A 21270-nucleotide genomic window follows, 5' to 3' on the forward strand; every position below is an offset into this window, starting at 1 on the left:
CCGTCTCAGGGAAACTCATCTGCATGCTGGTCATCCTCACTAGATCTTGACCTGACAGTAGTTCGGCATCGTAACCGACTTCAGTGGGCAAATGCTCACATTCGATGGCCACTGGCATGCGGTAGAAGTGTGCTCTACATGGATGAATCCCGGTTTCATCTCTACAGGGCAGATAGCAGACAGCACGACACATCCTCTTTTCATAGAGTTGATCAGGCTGTTTGTTGATTGTGGCCTGTGGAATATTGTCCCACTCCTCTTCCATGGCGTCGTGTGAGCGACGATTTACTGATGTCAACGTTGTGAACCGAGTTCCCCATGGTGGGGTTGGGGTTATGGTATAGGTAGACATAAGCCATGGACAATGAACACAATTGCATTTTACCGATGGCAATTTGAATATACAGAGATAAATCAAATAAAATCAAATGTATTTATATAGCCCTTCGTACATCAGCTGATATCTCAAAGTGCTATACAGAAACCCAGCCTAAAACCCCAAACAGCAAGCAATGCAGGTGTAGAAGCATACTGTGATGAGATCCTGAGGTCCATTGTTGTGCCATTTATCCACCGCCATCACCTCATGTTTCAGCATGATAATGCATGGCTCCATGTCATAAGCATCTGTACACAAGTCCTGGAAGCTAAAAATATACCAGTTCTTCCATGGCCCGCATACTCTGCTCTGGATAGCTGTGTACGACAACGTGTTCCAATTCCCATCTATATCCAGCAACTTCGCACAGCCATTGAAGAAGAGCGGGACAACGTTCCACAGGCCACAATCAACAAACAGCCTGATCAACTCTATAAAAAGAAGATGTGTCGTGCTGCATGATGCAAATGGTGGTTTCTGATCAGGTTTTCTGATCCACGCCCCTACCTTTTTTAAAAAGGTCTCTGTGACCAACAGAACCATATCTGTATTCCCAGTCGTGAAATCCATAGATTAGGGCATACTGAATTTATTTAAATTGCCTGATTTCCTTACATGAACTGTAACTCCGTAAAATCTTTAAAATTGTTGCATGTTGCGTTTATATTTTGGTTCCGTGTAGTTCTAGAGATTATAGTCCTCACTGTAGATATAGGTAAGAACAGTGAAGGCAGGTAAGAACAGTGAAGGCAGGTAAGAACAGTGAAGGCAGTCCTGTCACCACCCCATTCTTAAAAATGACTCATGTAGAGGTGAAATCATGCTTGACTGATGACACCTATAAAAACAGAGAAAATATGTGACACGGGACTAGGTGGGTGAGGGAGGAGTCAGGCGCAGAGAGCAGAGAGTTCCACAAGGAAAAGGATGCACTTTAAAGCGCCACAAAACAACAAGCCCACAACACAGGGCGCGGACAATAATATGGACCACCCAAAACACAGGGTGCTCAGGTCCAGAATACGAACACCTCTACCTAACACACACACGTAACACAAATTCAATCCCGCACAAAACAAGGGCGGTTACACGTACTTTAAATAAGGAAGCCCATCAAGCACATACAACAGGACTAAGGTGAAACTAATAAGACAAAACAAACAGATAACGAAAAAGGGATTGGTGGCGGCTAGTAGGCCGGTGACGACGACGCCGAGCACCGCCGGAACAGGCAGGGGAGCCGACTTCGGGCGGAAGTTGTGACAAAATAAACAAACAAAAAGACATCTGGCCATTAAAAACAGATCACACTGTTATCTTTCTCGCCAAAAATCTTACCATGTGGAGGATGGATGCATCTGGCATTTCAAAAACAACCAGACAGGTCTCCAGAATAATGTTTTTTTCATTCACTATATTGCAGCATTGAGCATAGAGATACAGAAAAAATTCCAAACTTTGGAGAGAGGAGAAGATTGATCAATTTTGATTATTTTTTATTTTAAATGGACGGAGCTGAAGGCATCTATATCAGTTCTCTAATACTGGACTACTAAAGGCCCAGTGCACTACTTTTGTGAAAAAATGTTAACCAAATGTATTTGAGTGTTTACCAGCATCTGTAACTTGAGTCTGATAATTATAAGACTCAACAAAAAAAGTGAATCTAATAATACTTGTGGAATATAAAAATACTTGCTTGATATATGTTTTCCAGTTTCTTTAAATACTTTGCAAATGCAACTTATTTCTATGTGAAAACTGAAATGGTCTATTTACTTATTTTCCATAGACGCTCTTATCCAGAGTAATTTACAGTGAGTGCATACATTTCCTTACTGGTTCCTTCTGGGACTTGAACCCACAACCCTAGCATTGCAAAGGCCATGCTCTATAAACTTATCCACGTCATCACAAACCACTTGGTGTCTCAAAGCACTCAATTACTGTATTGGGCATTGTTTTTCTTCATGGTGATGCAAAGTCTACAAGTACAAACCTAGATGACCAAACTATGAACAATAATGTACATTTACATTGTGGTTTGTAAGGATGGTCAATTAATTCTGCACAAAAACTGGTTGTTGACCATGTTATTTGATCGAGACGTTGATGTGGATGTTTTGTGTCTTTGCCCATAACTTTGCACCTTTTGACTCCAAATGTTTGAAGAAGATAGTCTCCTTCAAATGTTGCTCTTTGGTCGCGTTGACAACCAAGCACAATTCAATATCAGGTTTGAAATGCAGTCAATAGCCTATTAACTTGACAACAAGTTAACAAATGATATGTTGGATTCACATCTCCAACTCAACTAAACATTTAAGTGAAAGAGTGGGATTAAGCCGGTGGCACAGATAGAGCTATCCAAGCCGTGTGTATATACACATCTCCTTGAACTACTGCAGTGGGCTAAATGAGAGTCACACAGAGTGTTTCTTGGTAGTCTTTACTTTGAAACACGAGTATACAACCCACGCACATGGTTATGGGCTCAAAAAAAAGCAGACACCTGTACCGTGTCAGATATAGAGTTGAAATGACTTTGACTTGACTTTGCATCCCAAAATTACACTTCATATACATCACAGAATACTGAAATATAACAAAACCGTTTGACTTAGAAACACTGGATTTTCAGCGTATTATTTTTTTTGGGGGGGGGGGGATTAATTATGAAATTATGAAAAATATTAATAACATTCCAACCATGAGGCCACTAGAGGGCGATTTGGTCATTTGACTGCATGGAATGGCCACATGTTGATATTTGGTTGCGTTGAAAGTATGCATGTTCAACATCGCAGGTCTGTGGGGTTCTACACAATTGCTTTAATAATCTGCCCAGAATCTTGAACAGCATTGATCACGTGCACCATGTACTCAACTGCAATTCAGGTAATTTGGTTGTTATTAGATGTGTACATTCAGTTGTTGTATACATGAACAAAATATATGTCATTGTATTCCCATTTGAACTGTGTCGTGCTTTTAAGTATTTAAAGTGCAGTGATACACAATTAGGTGACAACTAAACCTAAATAAGCCATTGTTGGTAATCAGGCCTACCACTGTCGTGTCGTCAGCATGATTGAGTTGGAGTCATGCGTGGCCACGCAGTCATGGGTGAACAGGGAGTACAAAAGGGGGCTAAGAACACACCCCTGGGGGGCCCCCATGTTGAGGATCAGCGTGGAGGAGGTGTTGTTGCCTATGGTCACCACCTTAGGTTTGGCCCGTCAGGATATCTAGGACCCAATTGCTAACCCAGTTTTTTTGCATGGGCTGCATCTTAATCCACTGCATCCGCCGATGTCGGCCTTCCCGATCTGCGGTGGAAGGTGGCAGAGCGACAGCGGTGTTTGCTAGACCGGGAGACATCCCGAAAATCTGCCTTCTCACGAAAACGTCTGTAGTGACCGAACGGTTTGGACTAGAAACTATTCTCTAAAGCTAAGACTCTCACAAAAGTGTTATCTATTTTGCTCTAAGACACCCACAAGCTTCACAGGACTCACCTCAAGGTAACCCGGCAACAGCCGGTAAAAAATGTATGAAAATTAATAGGATTTTTTGGGGGTTACGCATGAAAAAAAAAAAACATCCTGATTGCTTTCCAATATTTGTCAGATACATTTCAGACACCTGAAACCATACTTCCTTTTGATAAATATTTTGACTATCTGTTTTGGCGTGTATGAATGTGTTATTCAATGTGTTTCTATGGGCTAAGAGCCGTAAGGCCAAATTCAATGTTTCATCAAATCGTTTTTTTAAATATTTTTTTTTTTACCTACAGGGGTCATAAAATTCTATATCAAATATCGAAAGGATCTTTGGTATGACCATCTTTAAAAAAAAATGTATATGTCAGCTTAGTAGACCCCTACACGTCATTTCATAAATATAATTCAATGTGATGCCGTTAAATCAAGGTGGAAAACGGATTGTACAGTACACCACTGGGGCCATGCTTCCTGCCATCCAGGACCTCTATACCAGGAAGGTGAGGAGGAGAGGAAGAGGAAGGCCCTAAAAATTGCCAAAGACTCCAGCTACCCTAGTTATAGACTGTTCTCTCTGGTATCGCACGGCAAGCGGTATACCCTCACCCCCATTTTTACCCTGCTGCTACTCTCTGTTTATTATCTATGCATAACTTTAATTATTTGTTGTTTTTCTATTTTATATATATATATATATATATATATATATATATATATATATATATATATATATATATATATATATGTGTGTATTTTTTTAAACTTCAGTTTATTTTAGTAAATACTTTCCTAGCACTTATTTTTCTTAAAACTGCATTGTAGTTAAGGGCTCTTAAGCATTTGTATTCGGCGCATGTTGTATTCGGCGCATGTGACAAATAACATTTGATTTTAATGTCCAAAAAGTAATCAATGTAAGGGAATTTCATATTTTTACATATACCTTTTAACCTAAAATCCAATAATATGCTGGTATGTTGTGTATGTTGTGGTATGTTGTGTTGATTTCACATTTATTTCACATCAGCTGACAACTCAAATAGACGGTGAGCTGATGTCTGCGCTTAGATTCATCATGACATCTCTGATTTAATGATTTGCAAACAGCGACAGTTTTGTTGCAAACAAGACACGCTGATTTACAGTGCCTCCAGAAAGTATTCATTCCTCTTGGCTTCTTGCACATTTATTGAAGATGAAATGCAGCAATATCTCATTTACATAAATATTCACACCCCTGAGTCAATACATGTTAGAATCACATTTTCTGGGTAAGTCTATAAGAGCTTTGCACACCTGGATTGTACAATATTTGGCCATAATTTTTTTCAGAATTGTTCAAACTCTGTAAAATTGATTGTTGGTCATTGCTAGAAACCATTTTTACTGTCTTCTTTGTAAGCAACTCCAGTTAAGATTTGGCCTTGTGTTTTAGGTTATTGTCCTGCTGAAAGGTGATTTAATCTCCCAGTGTCTGGTGGAAAGCAGACTGAAGAAGGTTTTCCTCTAGGATTTTGCTTATGCTTAACCGTTTATTTATCCTGATGTCACAACTTCTGCCGAAGTCGAAGCCTCTCCTTGTTCAGGCGGTGCTCAGCGGTCGACGTCACCGGTCTTCTAGCCATCATTGATCCATTTTTCATTTTCCATTGGTTTTGTCTTGTCTTCCTACACACCTGGTTTCAATCCCATTCATTACCTGTTGTGTATTTAACCCTCTGTTTCCTCTCATGTCTTTGTCAGAGATTGTTTGTTATTTCAGTGTTGTGTTGTATTTGGTGCGCGATCGGGTCCTCGTACCCACTTTGGTTCATTTGTTACATTTAGTATTGGAGTTATGTTTTAGTCTGTTATTAAATAACTCCATTACACTCAGTTTGATTCTCCTGCACCTGACTTCCCTGCCACCTATACACACGACTCTGACACCTGAAACTCCCCAGTCCTTAATGATTACAAGCATACCCATAACACAATGCAGCCACCACTATGCTTCAAAATATGGGGAGTGGTTCTCAGTAATGTTTGGTGCAAATCCAATACAACACAGAACGCTTTATATTCAGGCCAAAAAGTTTATTGCATTGCCTATTTTTTGTAGTATTACGTTAGTGCCTTGTTGCAAACAGGATGCATGTTTTGGAATATGTTTAATTCTGCACACCATCCTTCTTTTCACTCTGTCAATTAGCTCAATTTTGTGGAGTAACTACAATGTTGATTCATCCTCAGTTTTCTCCTATCACAACCATTAAACTCTGTAACTGTCATCATTGGCTTCATGGTGAAATCCCTGAGAGGTTTCCTTCTTCTGCGGCACCTAAGTTAGGCAGGACGCCTGTATCTTTGTAGTGGCTGGATGTATTTATACACCATCCAAAGTGTAATTAATAATTTCACCATGTTGAAGGGGATATTCAATGTCAGTTTTGTTTTTTACCCATCTACCAATAGGTGCCCTCCTTTGCATGACATTGGAAAACCTCCCTGGTCTTTGTGGTTGAATCTGTGTTTGAATTCACTGCTTGACTGAGGGACCTTACAGATAATTGTAGGTGTGGGGTCCGGAGATGAGGTAGTCATTCAAAAATCATGTTAAACACTATTATTGCACACAGTGTGTCCATGCAACTTATTATGCAACTTGTTAAACACATTTTTACTCTTGAACATATTTAGGCTTGCCATAACAAAGGGGTTGAAAACGAATTACCTCAAGACATTTCAGCTTTTTATTTTGAGTTCATCTGTAAAACAAACATGAAAAACACCTTGATATTATGGAGTATTTTGTGTAGGCCAGTGACAGAAAATCTCAATTTAATCCATTTTAAATTCAGGCTGTAACACAACGAAATGTGGAAAAAGTCAAGGGGTGTGAATACTTTCTGAAGACACTATAGATTTGGAAAAATGTGATAAGATGAACGTATAGGCCTATCTGCCCATTCTAAGACAGTCATTTTGGTCATTTGTGTGGTATTAAAAAAAAGATTCTGCTAAGGTCTCCAGACATGTAAAATGACGTAGAATTGCATTTTTCTCTGACCCGCAAATACGATAATAGATTCATCCAATGCAAAGGAGATCTTTTCGCCCCTGCTCTTGTCTGTGCTGGTCTATGAACCCACAACCTTCTGGCAAGCAGCCCTGCACACTATCAAAATGGCTAATTTGCCCTTAAATGCCTACAGGAAGAATAACATCGCTAAGGCTCTGGTCCAGGGCTCCCCAACCCTGTTCCTGGAGAGCTACCCTGCTGTTGGTTTTCGCTCCAACCCCAGTTGTAACTAACCTGGTTCAGTTTATCAACCAGCTAATTATTAGAATCAGGTGCACTAGATTAGGGTTGGAGTGAAAACCTACAGGACGGTAGCTCTTCAGGAACAGGGTTGGAGAACCGTGCTCTGGTCTCTCCTAGATGTGAGGGTAAACGGTAGGCTATGTTCGCTGATGTCCACTTTATGTTTTAATTATTAGTTGGGGTACAGGAGAGGGTCACTTGTTATTTTTTAAAGCATTCAGGGAGGGTTTAGTGAAAGGGCGATCATGGTAAACCTTAATTTCTCATATCTAACAACGGTAGAAAATGTCTCTCTTCCTCCTCAGCTGTATCTTACCTGGTCAAAGTGAGAACCCCCCCCCCAAGGCTTTGCACAACACTGCCTTTTGGCATGCCAACTGCCAAACTACCTGTTGACTTGTAAATGGGATAAGATGGATAAGATGCCTCACTGCATCGATGCACTGACTGGCTGGACAGACAAATGCAGCCAGCCTCAGTGGGTCCTTCACAATAACTATCTCAACAGGCAGACAAAAGTACATTGAGACTGAATGGACCTAATCCCCTGAGATGCCCTTTCATATGCCTGAAGGTCATTGTATCATCCATGGTCATCTCCTGCTGATGGGGGAGACTATAGACAACACAAAACAAATTAATAAAGCTGAATGCTTTTAAAATGCCAGAGATTAAAATCTGGATGAGTTGGTACAATTAGAATCTGGGAAAAGTCCACAAGCGGAGGGACAATGCTGTCGTTATCCTTGGCTTTTCACAGGAGAGAGAGAAAAAGAGAGAGGCAGAGAGAGGGAGAGAGGCCGAGAGAGAGAGAGAGAGAGAGAGCGCTTTGGGAGGAGAGAGCACTGATCTGATCTGGGGGTAGATAGATTAGAGAGGGTGATCTGATGAATAGAGCCCACCAGTGCTCCAGCTCAGCCCCGAAGCCCCGACCGGACCCCTGATACTCTTTCATACCCACAACAATGTCACCACCAGAGGCCAGGGCTCAGTGCTATCTAACCCCATTATAAAATAATAAGATTGATACACAACCCCCCTCTGAGAGGAATGGCTACAATATAGCCAGGCAACTATGATACCTATTCCTTTCTGTTCTTATTCATGTGGATTCATTTGTCTCCTAACTCAAACTGTATAGCTGGCTGTCATTCATAAGTTCTTCATGGGCCTGGGGGTCCAGCAATACATTAATGAAGGACTGATGGCAGTTCATGAAGATTCAAGAAAGCACCGTTGTTTGTCTCGTACCATTCACTTGTGTGTGCCCCCTCAAGACGATAGCAGTTTTGCAGCTAGAGACGGAGTAGATTTACTTACAGTCCAGACCAGTATAGCTCAATCATTCCACACACTTTGATTCTTCCACTTTTCACATTGACTGAAAAGGACCTTGAAAACCTAATACAAAACATGAAACAACCAAACAACAGAGAGATCAGAGGACGGACAGAAACTCCCCTTCAGCAACACCGAGGGGGGAAATGGGCCCTTCCCTCCCTTCTCTTCCACCAGAGTCACCTAACTGCATTATCACCCACGTGAGACGTACCTTGTTAGCAGATAGTTGCCAGAGGAGGATACAGCGGCTCCAGCTATGAGAGCTGGCATCCTGACTGTGAGAACTTTGACACGGCTAGACCCTCAAGTGGCAAATCCCAATAACCATATAAATGGGAGACAATGGTCCTAATTGCAATCAGTGCCCTCCACCTGATTTGATTTCCTGTTTTTGCTGTTGTCGGATACAGAGAGAGAGAGCGAGAAAAGCCAGGGATTCACAATAGAGGGAGTCCCGTCCCCATCCCATGCATTTCAATAAAGCTGTGGTATTCTGGAGGGGTAGGTAGACTGGGGCATGATATATAGTGGTTGGGGTGCTGTGGTCGTCTGACACAAAGCCTGTCCTCTACAAGTGACATGATGCGAAACACTCCCACTGTCTAAAGTCACACTTTACTTTCAACAGTCCCAGGCCTTGTCTCACTTTTCTTAAAACCTTTTGATGTCCAAACAATGTAGCATGGATTCCTTAATGTCATATTTGCATACAGATCACATTGAAATGTTGTTATTGTGGTTGGCCTGGGGAGGGTGGTCGATGGCTATGGCTTTTGACAATTTTGTATTTATTGTTTTGTTAACACTGTACATCAGTGGAGGCTGGTGACTTCAAAAATGGAGGAGGATGGGAGACCCAAAGTATTGGCGCGGGAACGCATGGAGAAGAAAAAGTGTTTAAAGAATCGTCAAAGACTAATTATTTTAACCTAAAGCATTTAATAAAGACATTTATAGTACAATATTATAGGGAATTGGAATGAGAGGGCTACTTACACAGCGTTGGGAAGGGATCACAGCAGAGATTGAATGAGGGTATGATGCATGAGTTGAGGTATTCAGGGGCTTGACTTCAGTGCAGGACAGGGGTTGAGGTGGTCATAGGATTCAGTGCAGGACAGGCTCATCATAAATGGATGGTGTTGGAGAAGAGGCCAACTCTTCCACTGATACCAGAACAGGATTTGACTGGGAAGACAAAAATTCAATAGCACAAGACACTACACAGTTAGACAAAAGATCTAAGAAGGAATTAGTCCAAGCAAGGAGTAAAATCATTGGTGTGTAATAACGTGATTGTGTATGTGATTGACTCTACATACAGGAATGAGAGAAAACTGATACGGGTGCTCACAGTGCGTGGAAGGGAAACCTTCAATGTGCCAGTGAATGAGTGGACACATGAGACGTGGCTTCAGTTCATGTCAGGAGAGAGTTGACACTGGTAGTGGAGTGGAGTGGTCATTACCTCTTAATCAGGGAACAGGAGGGGACTTAGCTGTAAATACAAATAGCAGATACATTCCATTACAGCAGCGCCATCGTAAGTTTCTCCATGAAGTTCAACTCAGACATCTCAAAATTCACAAAGTCAAACACAGAAAGCTCATCTCATCTTTGTATTGAAGTCAATATACCCAGAGGAGGACAGAAGCTAGCTGTCCTCTGGCTACACCATGGTGCTACCCCAGAGAGTGCTGTTGAAGTTACTATAGACCTTCATTGCAAAACAGTGTGTTTTAATCAATTATTTGGTGACATATGAGTATATTTAGTATAGTTTTATCTAAAAAGGATAAAAGTGTTTCACAATTTAGTGTTTCACAATTTATTTTAAATGGAATTTCACTGAGGAGGATGATCCTCCTCTGAGGAGCCTCCACGGCTACATACTGTATGTAATAGCTAGTATCCTAGTGTCACGGCTTTCGTCGGAAGAAGAAGAGGAGTCATTGGACCAAAATGCAGCGAGGAACGTGTTCATCTTTATTAGCTTAACTGACTGAACACTGAATACAAAATAACAAAATAATAGCTGAAACAGTTCTGCAAGGTGCAACCAACACTAAACAGAAAATAACCACCCACAATTAACAGTGGGAAAACAGGCTACCTAAGTATGGTTCTCAATCAGAGACAACGAAAGACAGCTGTCCCTGATTGAGAACCATAACCGGCCAAAACATAGAAATACAAAACCTAGACATACAAACATAGAATGCCCACCCACATCACACCCTGACCAAACAAAAAATAGAAACATACAAAGCAATCTACGGTCAGGGACACCTAGTGCACTTATAATTCATAAGAGTGTCAAAGAAATGTTGATTTGATCATCTAAGAGCCTCGTCACACTTATTATACTTTTCGTAAAAATACCGTCTGCAACACATATAACTCAAATGTAAACTTGCATACTTGCTATGGCGGAAGCGCATGCCACTAGCTAACAATTGCCCCCCTTGAAGCGACGTAGTGTAAACAGTATTGTCTGGTTGAGCCAACACTCCTTCCGTATAAATGGTAATAGCAGAGCAAAGTTTTTTGAAACAGCTGAAATGTATTGACATTTTCCTAATACTTGAGACTTGTTTTAATGAGTTTTTACCTGAAATTGCAGTAACAGCCTGATGCAATCTGAAATTGTCACAGTAGCTACCAGCTGCAATGATCCACGTAAAACCATGGAAGCTCAGCCCCACCACCAAAAAACATGTCAAATGTAGATCATACAAACAGGATATTTTTTTTCATTTGTAACACTGTGTGGTGATTTCAGAGGTGGCGCCACAGGTCCTGGGGTGGTGGGGGGAATTGTTTTCCTGGGGCCCAGAGTTTTTCCTGCCTCCGGACCTTAGTTGTAGCATATGACATAGTATTAAATCAGCTGTAAAAAAATATATATATAAATAAAATGTATATGGGCTATGATCGGGTCATATGTTGTTAGTTTGTTTTACTCCTGGACAAATTTACACAGACAAAGAGACAACAACTGGGTTTTGACAAAAACAAACAGCGCTTGCTGTTTGCAGGGTTACATCATGTAGGCCTTTGCATCAGCAGTTAAAATGGTACTCATACTGTATGTCATCACTATTGTGTTGTTATTGTTTGATTAAAAATGTCTAGGTAGACTAGCTACCTGAAGAGGGAATGTACACCAAATTTGGTCAAATTGACATTTTCTCAGATCACAAATAAATGGGCCTATTTTAAGCTATAAATACATAGCTTAGGTTATAAAAACATGATGGTATGTTTCCCCTGGCCAGGCCCAGATGGAATTAGAGTAGGCTACCTGCAGCTGTGGTTGTTATCAGTAGGCTACAGTTGATCAGACTTAAGTACAGACTGGTAGTTGACAAATCACAAGGTATTTTATGTTATTGTATTATTTTGGTGGGGGGGAATGAGCCTCCACATAAAACAGCTCCTTGGGGTGAATTCACTTAAACCCATGTTTTCAGCTGCAATTTGCTTTTACCACATGTAATGATTTGCATGATATTGATACAAATGAAGCCTGGTTTGTTGTAATGTTGTCAGGTACTTTTAGAGGGTTAATCGTTCGTGTTTGATAGGTTAATATTACTAGATGAAGACTTGCTGTTATAGTAACTCTGCTTTTGTCTTGATGCTCAAATGTAATGAGTGTGGCCTTCAGACAGGAAAATAAACCCTTTAATTGTCTGCACGTACTGTACCTGCTTGTGAGTTGTTGCATTATTCAATAGTGTGATATAGTTTGGTTGTTTCATTCAAAAGTGTAATTTGTTTTCCAGAAAACCTTCTGTCATTAGCTAAGTTTCCATCCAATTGGCGACAGATTTTCATGCGAATATTGTCAAATATATATTGTAAAATATTGTAAAAACAATACGCGCATTTTCCCACTTGAGATGTGTTTCCATCAAAATGACTTGTTGCAGATTTAAGTCTTTGCGTGGTGACGTACTGCACATAGAAATACATTTTACGGTTATATTCCCACGGACAGAATAAAGAATAGAAGTTAAATGGGTTAAAAAACACATTTTCAACTGATGGTTTTCCCACAATTTTGGGGGGACTTATATAGCGTGTGTGCGCTCTAGCAAAGAGTGCTATCGGCGCACTGTTGGCTAGAGCGTATTTATAGCCCACATTACGAAATTATTATTGAAAAAAGAGCGAGATTATTGTTATTTGTCAAATATCAGCCAAGCATCGTTTGATCCTGACACCAGAATATTTATTGGAAAGTAGCATAAAGCTCATCACCTTGAACTTTCACCACTCTGTGAAGTCCATCATCATTTATTCCATCTGTAGCCTAATAAACTAACTGCATGTGTTTTCTGATGACTCATAGTGGGAGGACCACACAACATGTCATCGCATGATTATATCAACATTTGCTCATAAAAGCTTTTCCACCAACATTTCCTGCATAATTAATTTCATGACACAAAACCATCCCACCTTGTCTAGCATATCTTGGTTTCTCATCATTTTGAAAGCTAACAGAAAAATGTTTCTATCAGGCCTGTCATTACATATTTTTTTTTACCCACATATACTTTATTTTCACAAAAGGTTAAGATGAAAACCTGGTTATTGTGGAACAGTTTGTCCTTACTGGCTCGTGGCTATTTCAGCTGTGGACCAAAAATGTCACTGTCGCCAGCCACAATGAAAGGTAAGACAAGGATGTCGTGTGAATTGAAAAGTCACTTTCCGCCACCCTGCTCCTCAGACTCACCTTTATATATCCTGTTTTATATATATATATATATATTTTTTTTAACTGTGATACAGCCTGAGATCAAACCAGGGTCTGTAGTGACGCTTCTAGCACTAGCGACGCAGTGCCTTTAGACCGCTGTGCCACTCTGAATCCCCTAGTGGGAATGGGGCCTCAGATTGAATCACATCAACACTTCTACCTAACGATATTAGATTTGAACCCTCGCTGATGGCATTACATAGCAACGGGACCAATTCCTGACATTGATCAGCATGTCGGGAAAGAATGTGGCAGTCAAAGTACTATTGGTATATCATACGTCCCAAACATCTGCCACAATGATGGATGTACAGAGCAAGCTACTTGAATGTGTGGACACTTTGTTGTGGTTAGGGCTGTGAAGTACATCTTTTGATGTGCCTGTGTGTTTCAGATCCAGTGCAATATTGCTCCACATTCACTGAACTTCCACACACCAGCTTGGAGCAAAGCAATGAGTGACACGACGGCATGATTATAGACTAACTCATTATTCTACATTTGTTAGGTAAACTATGTTGATAATGCTAGATTGAGGTGTGAGTATTATTGAGGCCTACAGTAAATGTCTTTAGAATACAGAAGTGCAAAAGATTATCACTTGCAAGCAATATATATATATATATCCAGTTGCACCAAGTCAAAGATGTGATTTCAAACACTTACATTTACATTACATTTAAGTCATTTAGCAGACGCTCTTATCCAGAGCGACTTACAAATTGGTGCATTCACCTTATGACATCCAGTGGAGCAGCCACTTTACAATAGTGCATCTAAATCTTTTAAGGGGGGGTGAGAAGGATTACTTTATCCTATCCTAGGTATTCCTTAAAGAGGTGGGGTTTCAGGTGTCTCCGGAAGGTGGTGATTGACTCCGCTGTCCTGGCGTCGTGAGGGAGTTTGTTCCACTATTGGGGGGCCAGAGCAGCGAACAGTTTTGACTGGGCTGAGCGGGAACTATACTTCCTCAGTGGTAGGGAGGCGAGCAGGCCAGAGGTGATTCCACTTCCCTTAGGTTAAACGTAGACATGTGTTGCTTCTCACACAAACCTGATTACTGAGAGTTAACAGTACTTTAAGATAAACAATCAACACAATCACATTCCACCATTAAATCTAGACTGTGCCCAGGGCCGAAATATTATTGAAGTATCTTCATATATTTAGGTTTGTATGGTAACTTTTTACTGGATGGGGACTCAGTTGCTGATACAAATGCCTCTGTTCTGTTGCTGTGAAATATCTTATAGCTTTAGTTGTGGCAATCATGGCCCTAGCCAATTTAGTATTTTACAGCCATGGAGGGGAAACATGAGAAGTGTGTCACCTGCCCTGAATGAGCTGGTTGGGGCTATCCCCTGGCTTTCTACAGATGAGAGCAACAATCGGGAGAACTGTGGCACCTGTAGACCATTCTTCTTTCTTTTGAAGTGCTTGTTGTGAACAAAGGAATTTTGCCACCTTTGTACTTTACAAATGTGGAGGATAATAGCAGGGGGGATGCTAATGATGTGAGATGTGTGTGCGTTTATGGGTGTGTGTGTGTGTGTGTGTGTGTGTGTGTGTGTGTGTGTGTGTGTGTGTGTGTGTGTGTGTGTGTGTGCTACTGTAAAGGCAGTCTGTAGGCTGGTGTATGTGTGTGTATATGTATGTGGGGGGGGGGGGTTGACAAAAGGTCAGCTAGGACCAACGTAGGATGCAGGGCAGGGAAGTGGGAGCAGACATGATCAGTCACCTTTTCACCCCCTAACCTGAAGCAGTTCAACAGGTATGACTTGCATGGACAGGGTTGGGGATCAACTGATTGCATGTAATCTGATTACATTTTTTTACTGCAGTCAGTTACAGCATGTCACCAGCAAAAATATTGTAATCAGATTACAGATACTTTTGAAAAATTAGATCATTACTTAATTTAGAAAGGATGTTTGTAAAAAAAAACACCATTCTGTTTTCTCAATGACATTAAATTCAGCATTGAAAAAAGGTGCAAGTTTAAGTTTGTCTGACCACAAGTCAGAGACCAATATGATGAAACACCAAATGTGTTGGATGGATCATTTTAGTCTTCTTCTAATGCCTTTTAAGGGGAAAATAATCAGATTACAGTACTGAGTTTGGATAATCCAGAGGTTACGTTACTGATTACAATTTTGGAAAGGCAACTAGTAACTATAATGTATTACATGTATAAAGTAACCTACCCAACCCTGTGCATGGATTTCCTCTCAGTTGATCTTATCATTGTGGGACAACATGGGTTCATTCATGTTTTCAGTCATTCATTGAACAAGGACCCTGTACTGCAGCTCATGGCAGAGACGTTTCCTATTAAGATCACTTGCATCTGTAATAACTGGACAGGTTCAGATGTAGGATCTCTTTTGTTGATGATCATTTTCAGGCAAAGCAGGAAATGCAAAGTTTTAGTGTATTCGAGTTTTTAATAGTCTTGTAAAGTTTGTAATTTCCACTTTGAAAATTCAGACTTGAATTGCCCTAACAGAAAATGTATAAACATGTACAAAAATGTCTATTAATTATTATCCACATAATCATTCACACGCTCTGTTGCTGCAGGATTATTTTCCTGCTGTACCGAACAGGCTCAAATTAAGATCCCACATCTGTAAACCAATCAGTTACAAAAAATACACTGCGTAAAACACAACTAATGCAGACATTTTCTGTGCTCTAAATCACCATACGAGACTACTTACAATACTACAGCAGGATTTATGTCAATTTATGTTTTAAAATGTTGTCAACACTGATTGTGTGTGGGAGCGTGCATGTGAGCGCGCACGACTGTCCTTACGACTGTGCATAAAATGTGTGTGCATGTGTCCGTGCGTGTGTGTCCCCGATAGGGTGTATCAATGACAAGGTGACTAGCATGGGGAGTCCCCCAGTAGAGGGGTTATCATTAGCAGGGACTGGCGCTGGCCTCTGCTAGTTCCAGTAATTACCTCACAAAGGGCGCTGCCTGCCTTCCCACTGCTTTTCCCACACAGGCTCAGAATTCCAAGCTGCCCCAGACCTGCAATCTCCTTGGTTTTAGCCAGCAAATTACTGACAAGTCCCATTCTTCACAGCGCTGTAATTGCATTTTAGTGCTGTTTTTATTGGGGTGCTCCTCCACTCCCACCCCCACCCCCTTCACCCCTCCTGTGCCCATCGGGGTGGCCCCCCTCCGCAGTCCCCATTGAGGAAGGGGGAGGGGTTAACATAGATTGCATTATTTCTCATATTGGAAAATCTAAGAATGGAGGGAGGTACATAACCAAAAGAGTCTTCCTTTTCTATTTCTCTCATCTCTTCTCAATGTCCCATTATCACTGATTGTCTTTCCACCATTGCCGGATTCTGACATCATGACATCACTGCTAAGTTAACTATTCGTCAGTTGCATATTTTCTGTCTAGAAAGTAATTGAAATGGTCATCATTTTTATGTTTTTTTTTTTTTTCAAATAAACGTTTTGCCCTATTTAAAATTGGCATTTAAATGTTTATGTCCTGGAAGTGTATGGGTCAGTCTGCTATTGACTGACTTCTTGTCTCATATCAAGCAATATAGTAGTAGCTGAGCATCTTGGCTTGTCTACAAGTGTAATCACTGCGTGTTGTCTTTCCCAACCCTCCACATTATTCCCTCGGCGTTTTAATGTGTGGAAATCATTAGTCTCCATGTCAATACAAGCTCCGAGCAGAGAAAACACCTCATTATCACACTTAAACAGATCCAGTTGCATTCTTAGCTCTGCCGAGCTGTTCCTCTCCTTTCCCTTTTTTTTCTCTTCAATATAGTTACTTTTCTTTTCATGGAAGAGGGGACAAATTCTCAACGTTCCAGTGCCGGACAACCAAACAGTGGCTCGTTTTGAAATGAGAAAGGAGAAAGGGACGGAAAATGGCTAGAGGATTAGAGGATCTAGACAGGATAAAAGAATAAGAGATTCTCGGTGTGATCCAGTTTAGTTTGAAAGATGGAGGGTCTTAACAAGGATTTGAGACTTTAGACTGCTTTGTGCCATTATTTCCATCCGATACAGTTTCATCTAAATTGTCTGCAGTTTGGTGGTCCGGACCGTGCAGCACACACACGGCCTCTTGTCATACCTGAAATCATATGCTAATTAGTTGCTCATTTTCACTCTTAAATAGATTGAAAAAAACACACACACACAATTGCAAATATGTTTGCATTCCTTTTTAATTTGCTGTCCTTCTTTTGAGACGCAATTATAAAGGATAACAACAACAAAAACAGGAATGTAAGGCCACGTTACACTGCCCTGTGTTCTTGTTTTCAATTTTTCCGTGCCAAAAAAGTGGAATAAAATGTGATACAAAGTATGTCCAGCTCTCCCGATTGTGTGCCGTGGTGCCCCAGGGTAGGAGCTGGTCGTTGACTTAGGGAGCAGACCAATTCGTCTCTGTCATAATCTGTCCATCCCTCCCTCCAGCCACCCTCCGTCTATCAGTCAGAGCAGGTTGACACCTCTGACCCTGCTAAGTGTCTAATGGGTTGTCAGAGGGCTTCAATAAAGCAAAATGACAAGCCCTCTAATGCATTACTACTCACGGAGCCGCAGTTCCAGCCAGCAATGAGAGGCTGCTCACCGTGGCCTATTTAGCCTTGAGGTAGACAGGTGTGCTCTGCTCTGGAACAACACACACACACACAAAGTGGGAAAAATGCATCAAGCAACAGAACTCATGGGGATTGGGAGAATACAGGTGAGAGAGAGAAGTCCTCTCTTGATAACAAAGAGTTATGGTGCTGTTGATTCCACAAAGTACACTGGCTGAATGACATGTTGGGAAGAAATCCCTGATTCAACTTCTGTCAGATGATTGTAGGTGTATTTTCTGCACTACCGCAACTATTTGGATTGTTTTAGAAACGACACTAATTCCATCAAAGTGCACTGTCCAATTACCAAGATGACATACCAGATGTACTAAGGCTACACAATTGGCCCAGCGCCGTCCGGGTTTGTCCGGTGTAGGCCATCATTGTAAATAAGAATTTGTTCTCAACTGAAATATATAAAAATATAAAAATATGATATATATATATATATATACACAAACAATAATCACAATCCAAACACAATTTGGAATAATCTATAGCTTCTGGCTTTATTATATCACTGATGGACATACATACACACCAAGGAAACACAACACTTCCAGGAAAGTTGTCAGTAGCAACACAGACCCATACCCCAGTCAGCCCATCCCCAGACCACCTTAGAGTGATATGTTGTCAGCGTGTTGGCTCTGTCAGCATCTCTCTCTCTCTCTCTCTCTCTCTCTCTCTGTGTGTGTGTGTGTGTGTGTGTCCAGACACACTCACATTCACCCTGTCAGTCTGACGGAGGCTTGAATGAGGGTTGGTTACAAATCATTTGACATCGATGTTGTTGAAGGCAGTAGGTACCTTTGATGCAACAGGCTTTCAATTGGCACGGGGTCTCTCTGCCCTCCTCAGTCTGTGCACCGACATGCTATTACATTCCAACAAATGATCTAGCCCAAGGTGGAACAGGTTAACATCTTACCTTTGATGCCTCCTCTACAGAGTCTTTGATTGAATCATGGCAAACTGAAGGTACAGGGTGGGGCATGCTTTGTTCTTTCTCTAGTCCTCATTCAGGTACTGTTCATGGCAGACGAACAGGGACAAACTTCAAACGGAGACCACTGAGAAGAAAAAAACAAATTCTCCCTCCCTCTTTGATTAACCGCAACTATTGTTGATAGTTTTGTCAAGTTTATGAATATTGGCCACACGATGATCTGAGTGCATGTTCTCAACTCAGAAAAACAGTCCATTTCTGCACACTGCAACGGAGGTCAAACGGAGTCTGAAAACCGACTCCAAGAAATCTGACCCCTTTGACCAAGAAATCTGACCTCTTTGGCAATGACACAGAGTGCCATGTGAACTCTCACACATTGCTCGCCAACACACACATCTTACATCATGGCCCACAATGCCCATGGTATGGTTGATAATACATGGCCCCGCTTCCCCCCGAGGAAGTGTATCATTGAAGCGCTTGTCTCAATCATCCGTCACACATGTCCCTAGTAGATATCCCCCATGGCTCCAATGGCCCACACAATCACCCCTCATTTCCCCCATTCAGAACCAATGTGGAATTAATGTGGACCAAGTTAGCGCCAACAAGAAAATGTTACTGATTAGTAGATACGTTCTACATGATATTATTTTTTGCATCTGCTATATGGAATCGCTTCCTCATATATTCACAGAAGTTAGGGTGGAGAATGGACTGCTTGCTGTCTTCAGTCCCCAAACATGTTCTAGAATAGGTGCTATTGTTTTATTGTCCTGTGTGGTCTGCATTGGATTCTTGGTATAACTGTGAGAATCTTATCCAAACCCCTAAAGACCCAATTACTTTTGATGACGGTATTGCATTTATGGTAATACTTGTGTCCAGCAATTGGTTTACTTCATCATGTCTTCTTCTTTGCACAATTCGTCATCAAAATCTCATCGAAGATGAGGGTTCTCTGTGCAACGGAGCACCCTCAACGTGGTACCACACATTTTGTTACGCACCCAAGGCGGAGTATACTAAATGTTATGTAAATCCCCTTAACGACCTTTTCAGGCCACCGACAATCGCCACACAAAGGTGATTGGCAGCCGACACCATGGTTCACATTTATCCTTTACCCCGCACCGCCTCTCTCTATGGCGCCCCCTACTGTGAGAGGCGTGGGGTAGGGTGCCCAGTGGCGATCGTTGCCAACGGGGTAAAGCCAGCATGGATCCTCTCACGGCAACCATGTGGGTCGTGGTAATAATGTTCGGTTTGTTTCCTGTCCCACACACCCCATTCCCTTTTGGCCTGGGCCGATATTCCGGCACATCAGGCGCAGAGGGAGGCATCCAATGCCTGTTCGTCTGTATTCCAGCATGGATTGGCCTTCTCTCACTCCATTGTACGGCTCACATGGAAGCCTATTGGTGGCCCCATTGGACCACTCCACTCCATAATGTTTCTATTGTCATCATTATTATGATTTTAATTATTTGCCCCAACCTCCATCCTCGAACCCATGTCTAGCCCTCCCAGAGAGGGATATGCATGGGCTCCATCCATACACAGACTGTCTCTCTTCTCTAATGTCTCAAAATCTGAAGGACCACTATGCATCTGCTGATGACAAAATACCCCCCTGACACACACACACACACACACACACACAAAGTCCACTGTTCCCAAGCCCCTTACTGAGATTGTTTATTCTCTCCAGGCCTCATCTCAGAGGGGAGTACGGCTGCCCCCTACTGAGTCCCATACCCATTTCCTACAGCGAGGGAAGCCTGTTCTGTTCAGCCCGCTGGCCACCTTCCTCCATTCAGACACTGCTGACTAGCCCTGCCGACTCCCTGCCTGGTCACCCATAAATTTGCTTTGATTTGGGCATGAATGACTCAGCTACATGAATAACACATCCATGGTTGATGACCTAAGCTGAAGACGCTACTTCAACGTTTCCCATGGTCATATGTAGCCTACAGCGGGTGTAATAGACAGTAACTCTTGGGGGCCTTGCTGTCCTTGCTGGGGCCCAGTCTCCTGTCACAATAGGATGATATGGGGAAGACATCGACGAGTGTGTGTGTGTGTGTGTGTGTGTGTGTGTGTGTGAGTGTGTGTGTGTGCGTGTGTGTGTGTGCATGCGTGCGTGTGTGTGTGCGCAAATTCGTATTTGTTTGTGTTTGTGAGTGTGTTTTTCCCGAAGGGCGGGTGTAAGATATACGCCCTGTGTTATCTCAAGTTGTAACAGGCTGTCCACACATCTGAACTGTCACTCTTTAGACAGCTAGGAAGCGATGAGGAAGAACCCCAACATATGGATGCGACCACTCTTATGGACCTGTATGACCGGACGATGGGAGGATGTCTGCAGGATCT

Source organism: Oncorhynchus nerka, linkage group LG20 (assembly GCF_034236695.1).
Source record: "Oncorhynchus nerka isolate Pitt River linkage group LG20, Oner_Uvic_2.0, whole genome shotgun sequence".
Lineage (NCBI taxonomy): Eukaryota > Metazoa > Chordata > Actinopteri > Salmoniformes > Salmonidae > Oncorhynchus > Oncorhynchus nerka.